The sequence below is a fragment of the Pteropus medius genome, unplaced genomic scaffold (assembly GCF_902729225.1).
Source record: "Pteropus medius unplaced genomic scaffold, Ma_sr-lr_union100, whole genome shotgun sequence".
Classification (NCBI taxonomy): domain Eukaryota; kingdom Metazoa; phylum Chordata; class Mammalia; order Chiroptera; family Pteropodidae; genus Pteropus; species Pteropus medius.
Window position 1 is genome coordinate 20,802,236 of NW_024347791.1, and position 10,911 is coordinate 20,813,146.

Genomic DNA, 10,911 nt, shown 5'->3' on the forward strand with positions numbered 1-10,911 from the left:
GTAAAGGTTTTTTATTCATTATGTTTGATGTAAATTAAAACATGGAGAAAACCACAGAAAAGATATAGGGTTTTATTTTGTTTTTGTGTGCATGGCCATAAGAATTATAATAAGACAAATCCCTTGTACATACCAGCCCACTCAAGAAATAAAAATTAGTTATCCAAATTCAAATTTTTTTTAGTATACAAAAAAATGTTTTCTTTCAATGAGATTTACATGTCAAAAAAGTTTCTGTTGAATTTTCTTATTTTTAAAATTAGTTCTTGAAGAGATTTATCTTAATTTTTGTAAGACGAGTAGTGAAATTCTTTCAATAATTTTACATGATAGAATCTTCTAGAAAAGGTAGAGTTATGGACTAGGATAAATTTAAAAGAGACAAATAAGCATTTAGCTTTCTCTTTAGAACAATGTTCAGATTAGGCCTACTGTCATAATTCATTGGGAGATTTTCTGCAATATATGATAGCTAATGCCATTTTTGGCTATTCATTGTTAATATATCCAATATTAAATCAAAATTTTAAAGTTCATTAGGCTTTCCTGGGCAATATTATAATATATGGCAATTTAAAGATGGTATTTTTTTTTAAGTGATATATTCATCTTTCCTGCAAGATAATAAAAAAAATTATGTAAGATTTTTCTCCATATCCATAAAATAAGAATCATTTGATTGTATTTCTTGTTTTTATTTTAGACATAATGTTATTAGCATAAGGAAAAATATTGTTTAACTAAAGCTATTTATAGTTATATAACATTATATGTAACATATGTAACAGATATATAACATAAATATTATATATTATGCATAATACAAATGCGTTACACATTTTACACAGAATAGAACATATGTTCTCAGAACATACACATATGTGTGTATATATATTAGTTTTAAAATTGAATTTATAAATCGATTAGTAAGTTAACAAATAAGCTTCAGACACCGATGTGTTTATAAGTGAATTCAATAACATTGATTTAAATTATGCTTGTAGTACTATAGCCTGTTCAAGTTATGTAGCCTTGTTGAAATGCCAGACTTAGTTTTTCTTTTTTCCTACTCTTAAATGAGGTAATTTCTGTGTGTTGAGAGTGAATCAGGACCTTTGGACACTAATGACAAAATTGTATCTTTCCCCAACCTAATAAAAGATATATATTTCCTTTTAATTTTACTACTAGAATTTAGAGCAAAGAACAAGAAAGAATGTCAGATTTTCCATTCTCTATAATACTCTTGACCAGGAGAAGAAGAAAATATTTTTAAACAATTTTTGAATAGGAGGGGCAAACTGGTCTCAAATATTTTCTTAGAAATTCAGACTTAGAATTCCAGTCCTGTATAAATATCCCATACAGATCTTAAACTTCAGTTCCAGCCTTTCTCCAGGACATATTACAGGATTTTCCACATGAAACATGTGACAAGTCTTTTTTATGAAGTTATTTCAACACAAATCTTTCTGAATTTATAAGACGAAAGTAAGACTTTACAGTGATGCCTGGAAGAGTTGGAGAGGTAGGTTTTGCCAATGGTAATTTCCTATCCCTTGTATTAGATGATGTATTTCTTTGAGGAGTCAAATTATCCTCTAATCCTAAATAAATCAGTACAGCATAAGTGACTAATAGAAATAATGCACTATCATTTTGAAACCTGGCTCTATAATAAGTTTCTCTGGATTTTGATACATATCATTTAGGCTATAAAAATTTTCCCATTAAATACTTACTTAATTTCCCCATGCAAAAATAGTAACAAAAGAGTGTATTACCAGAATGGAACATGGAATTTCTGATAGGCTATACTTTTTCTTTATTATTAATGTTTGGTCTCAGCAGTAGCAATGAGGTTTTAAACAAGAAACTTGACTTCAATGGATCTGGCTATGGAGAATAAAATAAATACCAAGGGTATCTTCTGGCAATCAAATAAAACACTCCAGTAAAATAAACACTTTTTCGTTCCTCCATTCTAAAAAGATCTGTCAGTGAATATTTTTCCACCCATCAGAGACCAAATTTCTATTTTAAGAAAGCTTCTAGTGCTTTAAAATATATTTCCATTCCATTTTTTTAAAGTATTTGGGGTGATAGGAGATGGGGTGTAGAATTTACCTTTGAAAGGAATCTGTTTTCGTTATAACAACACAGGAATCTTCAACAATAAAAAATGTATATGTTATTCAGTATTTTTCATAGCCTAGCACGTGCTTGAATGACCTTTGACCATACCAAAGCATTAGAATTGACATAGCAAGGAAAAAGTATTTTTGAAAAGAGATTGTTATCAATAAGCAAAGAATTTTAACTTAAAGAAAATACGCTCTGAGTAGTAAAGATTTCAGTAAAAGAAACCATAGTTGTGTCTCCCTGCAGGAAAGCTTTCCAACTTACTGTTTTGTTTGGTTCTGAACTTTTTCTAATGTCTTACTTATACATTCATAGAAATTTAGAAAGAACGTAGATCTGATAGGATCATGTTAACAAACCATTAGTTTGTAGTCCTTACATGGAAAAGAAATAATACTGTAATTTTTTCAGTGTTTTGAAAATAGAATTGATATAAATTTCAGGAGTTTAAAAATGTATGTAAGCATATACATATATATATACATGCAATATTGACACAGCACACATGTATATGTGTGTTTTTTAATGACAGTTTTGAACTGCATTGGCCTGCTTATTCGTAAATTTTTTTCAATAAATACATGTACTGTTTTTGATATACAATTGAGAGTCTGCAGATGCCCAGGGCTGACTGTATGTCTTGATCTATGCCATTTCATATACAGAACTTGAGTATCTGCAGAATTGGGTATCCTTGGAAAAGTCCTGGAATCAATCCCCCACGGATACCAAGGAACAATTAAGTTTTGGTGAGCCTAAAGTTAAACATGGATTTTCAACTGCACAGGATCAGCACTCCTAACCTCATTGTTCAGTGGCCGACTGTATATATGTGATGATATGCATATAATTGTATAATGTATTTATAATTAATTTAGAACCAAGTATTTCAGTTTTATTGTAGAGAAAAGATAAGCTTCCTTATATTCTACTGTTTTTTCTCCATTGTATCATTTTCATTCAGAAAAAGAAAAGTAAATTTAGACTGATAATGGTTGTGCATCACTGCGATGTCTTGCCTGTAGCACTCATTCATTCAGAATTCTTTTTGTATTACTTTCCAAGTTGCTATAGGATTGGAACTTAATCATGAAATATCAGTGCTTATAGGCATGAGGGACCATCTAGTACTGTTACTATTTTGGGAAGATGCTTTGGCTCTTTACAGGATAAGCTGTTGTCTTATAACTGTGTTCCACCTTATGACTAGTGAGTGCCTTTATGTCACACCACTCCTACGCTTGTAAGAACCAGTTATCAGTACAAGTTGTAAATTTCTAAAGGCCAATAGGGGGCATTCTATTTTGTTCACTATCATATCTTCAGAGCCTAGTACAGTGTCTAACATGCAGGAAGTATTCGATGAATATTTGTTGAATGAATAATAGATCCATAAACATAAAAAAAGTTTACAGGGTAGTTAGAATTTATTTCATTTTACTCATCTTTATCAATACATACTTTAGTTATAATAGGCAGTTTATGTTTGACTTTAAAACATTAAAAATAGTATAATCATCTAGAAAATAACAGTATGTTTCCATTCACTGCCCAGCCAAATTAATAAAATCTGACTGGAATAAGGAAATTTGTAAAACAGTGCCATTTGGGATCATGGTGAGTTTATCTAGGTTGTCATACTGTTCCTTTTGAGCTCTTGATCTGCAAGCTGAACAGTTTTTCCTGTGCAATTTTACCATAAATATGTAGATACTATTCTAGCATTAAGTTAACTTTTTTACATTAAATCATAACTGAATTATAAATGCCTTGTAACTGAGTTTCATCTTACAAGTAGTTCTACAATGTTAAAAGTCTATATTAGTTAATACATGTCATTTTTATTAGAGCGACCCATTGGAGAAATGTCTTCCAGTAAGGTAACTACAAGCTATGTATCTATGTATCTATGTATCTATGTATCTATCTATCTATCTATCTATCTATCTATCTATCTATCTATCTATCATCTATCTATCTATCTATATACCTATCATCATCTATTTATCTATCATCTATATAATAATATTCTTTCCATGTATATCTTATTTTACACATGTATATCTTATTTACATAAAATTATAATTCATCATCTAAGAAAGAACATTTTATTGTAGCTTGATTGATCTCTGTGCTTAGATATGCTGGTGAGTAACCTATTTTTATGAGCCTTTGTAACTAGGGAAAAAAAGACCTGACTATATAATCAGTCTCATTAGACCTTAATTTCCAAATTAGCCTCTGGAACTCTAACTTCTGCTTAGAGATTTTAAGATTTTAGTTTGATAATTTTGGCTGACATTCTATATGAGTTTTACAAAAGAAATTCATGGCTTCAAAACCCTTCTTTGGAGACCACCAAGCTAGAATTTGCTTACAACATAGTCTCAATAGAAGTAAATAACTCTGTGTTAAGATTTGTAGTTTCTTTTGGAGCTCACAACTCTCATATGTTTCTGCTTTATGTAACCACCCATGTCATTAGAAATAGTGAAATACAAGGTTAAAATATCCAGAAATGATTGAGAATTGTAATCATAATAGAATCATGATATTTTCAGAAACATGTCAAAATTTAAATGGCAAATACAGAATTTTAATAACATAAACCTCAATGAGTGGTACCATGACTATCCTAGCAAATCAGACTCCTGAAAATATTTACATTAACTTTTCATTGCTATCGAATTTTGTATTGCTATCTAAAATTCTGCATTAAATTTAGAAATGTTTTCTGTTCTACATTTCACAGTAGATTTTTCTACATAAATGAAAACACTAGGTGGATAGAGAGTAATGAATTTAATTTTTTCTGCCTGTGGTTTAGCTTATTTGAAACTCATCAGATATCACACATACGATTAGATCTGACAAACATCTCCTTTTTTCTTACAGAAAGACTATTTCTGTCCTTGTTAATGTGTCACTTTAATCATCCCTAGAGCAAAAGAATTGCAAATAATTTCCTTGATTTTGTTCATGGTTTCTCCATTGCAGGTAAATATTACCTTATCTGTGAAAGTCTTAGTAAGAGCTACTGGAATCATTTTTTTCATTACATGTAGATATTTAAGAAAATATTTCCCTTTCATAACTCTAAAAATGACTTGTTTCATTTTTTCCTATTTTATATTCTTTATTTAAAAACTTGCAGGTTGAACAGAAACTCAAAATCCATCCCAAATGTTACACTTTGATAAAAGTCAGCAATCTAAAATAAAATTTGGCCCTTTGACTAGGAAGAGATATTTAGCAACATTTAATGCAAACTTCTGAATTTTCAAGTGAAAAAATTCATTCCCAGATAGATTAGATGGTTTTAAATGGTTTGCTGAAGCTGACAGTAAGATATGACAGAGAGAAACCTAGAATCCAGGTCTCAGGACTCCATTCCAGTGTGCTTCCACTTTACCATGTTACTCTGGCATAATTGTATTAAATCTGAACTACAGATACTATTTGATAGATGACAAGATGTAAAGGATATTCACTGAATCCTTTTCTCTTTTAACTCGTTATAAAAGTCAAGATGTAACAGTGACATAAACTCCCCTCTGTAGGGCTTGATACTATTTAGCCTCGACCTTATATTACTTAGTTGTATAGAGTCCCAGAGTTAGACTATTATTCTCTCTCATCTCAGTATTATTCTCACCTGGCACAATTATTCCTTTTCTGGTCTCAATGGTAAAAATCATTGACCAAATTTGGGATATGAAAGATCAAAGATAGAATTCTCTCTCTTGTCTTTTATCTAAATTTTATCTAATTGAATAATTGTACAACATTACAGTTGTCATACTTTTATAAATGCAACTCCATTTCATTCCTACCCCACCTCACCTTTTTTAAATGACTAATAAAGTAATATCTATTTAGAGTGTGGGAGATTGAGTAGAAAATGTTTTTACTAAGGTTTACCAGAAATCCTTTTTAAAGCTGCTTATCTAAGATCTTTGCTAGCATCTGATTGCAAATTGTGGTTTTCAAGCAAAGGTTAATGAGTACCTGTTTGGATAGGAACAGAGCATAATTATTTTTCTCCCTGAAGACAAATGTGAAAAGAGCCTGGAGAGATCTATTAAGGCTGTCTCCAGAGTTGTGCAATACATTTGATTAATGGGAGGAAAGGTTGCTGGCCATCGGTAGGACAATGGGAAAACAAGGAGTGTAGGCTGAGCTTCAGTTGATGGTTGCCAACAAAGTTCTTGTTTTAAAATCACTCCACTATCTCTAGTACAAAGATACTGTCATTTTTTGCTACCCTATTTCTTTTCACTGCTATAATTTTCAGCCCTTTAAGACCAACTCTAACTGCAAAAGGACTTAAGGATAAACAAAATTATTTCCTTACATAATATCTGAAGAAGAAATGTTTAAATGTAAAATAACAAAACAAAATTAAATATGATATTTATATAAGTAAGAGTTTTTAATACAGAGTATTATTATATTTTTAGGTGGTATTATAGTTGACAGTACTAGAAAAAATAGAGCTGATTTTTTGGGTTTCTCATTTTTAATGATTTAAAGCTATGATATATGCTAACCTAAAACTAGGAATTGAGAGAGACATGAGCAAGTCATGTAAACCTAGCCATTTCTGTGTAACTATTAATAACATACATCATATTTTATAGCTTCAGAGTTTATAGAGGAGGGTATTGTTCTTCCTTAAAAGAAGTTACTTGCTTTCATTTATTCTTAGTTCATTCATTCAAAAGCCAGGCACTATGTCAGAAAAGTAGCAGTTCTATTTTTCTAGTTTTGACTTATCCCATAGATACTCTGTAGAAAAGTGTCATTGTTTTTCCACTTAAAATAGTTCTGTCTCATTACTATGACCATATTTTAGTCTTTATTACTAAACTTCCTCATTTACCTCGTTCTTGCAGCTCTCACTTCCTGTGGCTTATCTTACACTCTAGAGTCAAATGAGTCTTCCTCAGGCACACTACAATCTTGTCTTACACAAATAAATTCAGTAATTTCATAATACCTATATTTTTGCTTGAACAAACAATTTTAATAGCTTTATATTAATTTCTAAATAAAATTTTTATACTGACATCTAACATCCTCCCCATTTTGGCTCCAATTTTATCTCACCAAGCAACACTTCATTTACTTCCCTGAACAAACTTTTGGCTCCACCTGTGTAATCAAACTTCAGAATTGTAATCTTGCAAGCTGCTTTCTTGATTTTGGTTTAGTGCTGTATTTTTCCTTTGTTTTAGAAAGTTTTCAACTCTTTTTAATTACATAAATTTGATCTTCTTTGCAGTGTCTATTTCAAGGTATATGAAAATTACATAGTTATTAAAAAGGGTTCAGACTCTTTGGATTCAAATCCACACTTAGTCAGGAAAGTCTAAGAAGGGCTAAAGTGACAAACAATCTACAAAAGTAAAGTAGTTTTAAAAAGTGAAGATTTATTCTATCTCATACTGCACATCCAGAGCAGACTGGCTCGGTATTTGAATCTGTTTCTTTCATTCTTAGTGACTCTCGAACTGATAGAGTCTTGACCTTCTGTTATGTGGCAGTAGGAAGGGAACATTTATAACAAGAAACTGCTTTTAAAATCTCTCACCCTTCAATTTGGTCATGCCCAACTTCAGAGGGTGCAGGAAAATAAACCTTACCATGAGTGTGGAACTAGGAAAATTGGAAATTTTGACAGCATCGCTAGTGAATACAATATTCCCTAAGCTAGGGTTTCATCTTGATCATGGAAATAAGGGTATCTGTTAAAAGGTTGTTTTTAATTTTAAATGTGGTTATATACATATAAAGTGCTTGGTAAGAGTCTGGAACCATGTATTGCTAAAAATTGTTAGCTATATTTAGTTTCTGTTAAACTTTCTTACAAAATTTAATGCTGTGGCTGTCTTGGCCTATTTCTCCCAGAGAACACAAGTTAAGGCAATGACTTTTGTATAGGTAGTTTATTTGGGGAAAGGATCCCAGGGAACAAGAGTGGGGAAGTGGGAGAAGTGAAACGAGAGGAGAAAGCCAATCAAATCAAGCTTGTCACTATTTGGGCAAACAGACACTGAGTCCCACAGGGGTCCTAAGAATTGTCCACTTCGGGGACAGAAGATGAGAGTATTTATCCACAGGCTTTCCTGCTCCATTGAGCAAGGACTGACCCTTGAGGCATTAAGTCTTTTACGTTTCCAGATTCATGTATGTGAAGTGACAAGTGAGATCTCACAGGCCTTATCAAAGAAAGCAAGAGATATAGAATGCAGCTGAGGGAGCAAGGATTGGAAAAGGGGGCTGGACAGAGACTGAGAAAATTGGAGATGGAGCACAAGAGGTGTCTGATATAGTTGGACAGCTTGTACTGGTAGTATCGTAAAATGTAGTTTCATTTTTCAGATTTATAATCATATTTAGCTTCTAGTGACTGATGTTTATAATGCAAAGTAATTTTATTAATTACAATAAAAAATTAAATTGTCATGTTGTAAGGGACATTTGCTGTCTTTGGCTATACTCGCTTTAATCCTAGTTTTGGTCAAAATAATTCAATTTTCCTTTAGAGAACTAAACCCACTAAAAAGTTATTTGAATGAGACAGAACTAAACCCTTATTCCATAAGACCCATGATAGACAAAAGTGTCTTCAATCCTGGGACTTTTTCTGAAACTATCAGGAAATTTATGCTACCTAGTGGGATATAAACTGCTGCTGTCAGATTTTTTTGTCACCACAAGGGGAAACCTACCCGAGATGAGGCTAATATAGATAAAAGCAGAACCAAGGGGTGGAGAGATCAAGGCCCAAGTCCAGATGACTTCTTTTGGCTGATGGCATTGGCCCACATTTACAGCTACTCTACCTGCCTAAATGTTTTTGGTTCCATGAATCCATTAATTCTCTTTTTCCTTGAGCTAATTTCAATTATATTTCATTCATTTGTAACAGAAGGAGTTCTGGCTAGCTATCCAGAACGCTTGTCTCATCTGATCATTGTACCTTTGCGTCATACTATATGGAAAGCCAAGTTAAAAAAAAAAAAAAAGTATCTTGATGAACCTGGAATCAGAATAATGGGAATCAGCTATGTGATTCATGTGTTTAATGACATCATGCTTGACAAATTGATGCATGCCTCTCTACAAGTTTTGTCCTTGACCTGGATACCCTATGCTCTGGGCAATGCTCTTTTAGACATTGCTAATTTCTGTCCCCTTAAAATTTATTTTTCTTATTTATGACTAACTGTCTCTTTTTCTATCCCCACACTCTTTCAACAAGTGAATCTTTAGGATTAACTAAATACATTCATGTAAACCCTGACTTCTCAAAGATCTTGATTAGAGTTTACAGAGATTACTCTTTCAGATGTCCAATCACATGAATGTTATATGGATTTTTTTTAAGTTTAACATTCTGAAGACCATCTTATTTCCCTTATCTCCAGCTTATCTTTTTTGACTAGAGACAAAATCCATGGACTTTGAAGTCAGGTAGATCTGCATTAAAACATTGAAATTGCCCCTACAATCTCTAGAAGTATGTTTAAGCTTCAGTTTCCCCATTCATATATGGGAATAAGGTGATATCCTAGGAAAAAAACATATACACATACAATGTCTTTCAAAGAGCCTGAAATACAGTAAACAATAAGAAAATGCTATTTCTATAATTATTGTTAGTATTAAAAATTCCTTTATTGTGTCCCCATATTGAAAACCCCCAAACTGGGTAAAGATTTTTTTTTTTCTTGAGGGGATAAAAATTCAGTTATTTAATAAAAATTATTTGAACCAATACTTTATAATTTAAAATTATTTAAAATTATTTTATCTTTGAATCTTTAATATTTTCTGAATTAATTCAAAGTAAGCACCATAAGTAGGTGTTAGTAAATTCACACATGAAGTTAATATTTAAGTCTCAAATTGGAGAAAGCACTTTGGAAAATTGGAAATAATCTATGCATTAAGATGTATTATCATAAATTTGGTGTTATTTTGACTGAAAATTTGTATTGAATCAAATGTAAATATAAAGAAATATCAATTATAATAATTATTGCTTAGCAGTTATCATCAATAGCTGGGAATGAAGTGAGATGTTTAAAGTACCATGAAGAAGAAGGACCTGCTAATGATTTAGAAAGTGACACTCCGTGGGAAGTTAGTAATGACATTATTAAATATAAAGCCATGGAAAGGTAAAGAAATCAGCACCTGAGGAAAAATGTGATAACATTTTACCAAGATAATTACAGAAATTTTCTTTTATGAAAAATAGTTTTAAATAATTCACAAACCATGCCCGAAGCAAAGGACTTCTTTGCTTTGTCCAGCGGGAGAGTACTTAGAGCTTGGACCTGTGGAAGAAGATGATAGTAAACAGTAGGCAACGGAGTCAGTGTTCAAAATCTTCACACCTCTTTAGTGATCACAAGTGAGATAAAAGACATTAGAAAATGTGGAATTCGCCAAGTCTATGAAATTTTATTTATTATAAACTACTAAATACTGTTTGAGTCCATTCTGGCTGCTAATATAAAATATCACATGCTGGGTTGCTTATAAAGAACATTTATTTCTAACAGTTCTGGAGGCTAGGAAGTTCAAGTTTAAGACGCTGGCAGATTCAGCATCTGATGGAGACCTCCTTTCTGGTTCATTGATAGCCATCTTTTAGCTATGTCCTCGCATGGCCAAAACAGCAAGGAAGCTGTATATGGCCTCTTTCATAAGAGCACTAATTCAGTTCATGAGGGCTCTGCCTTCCTGACCTAATCA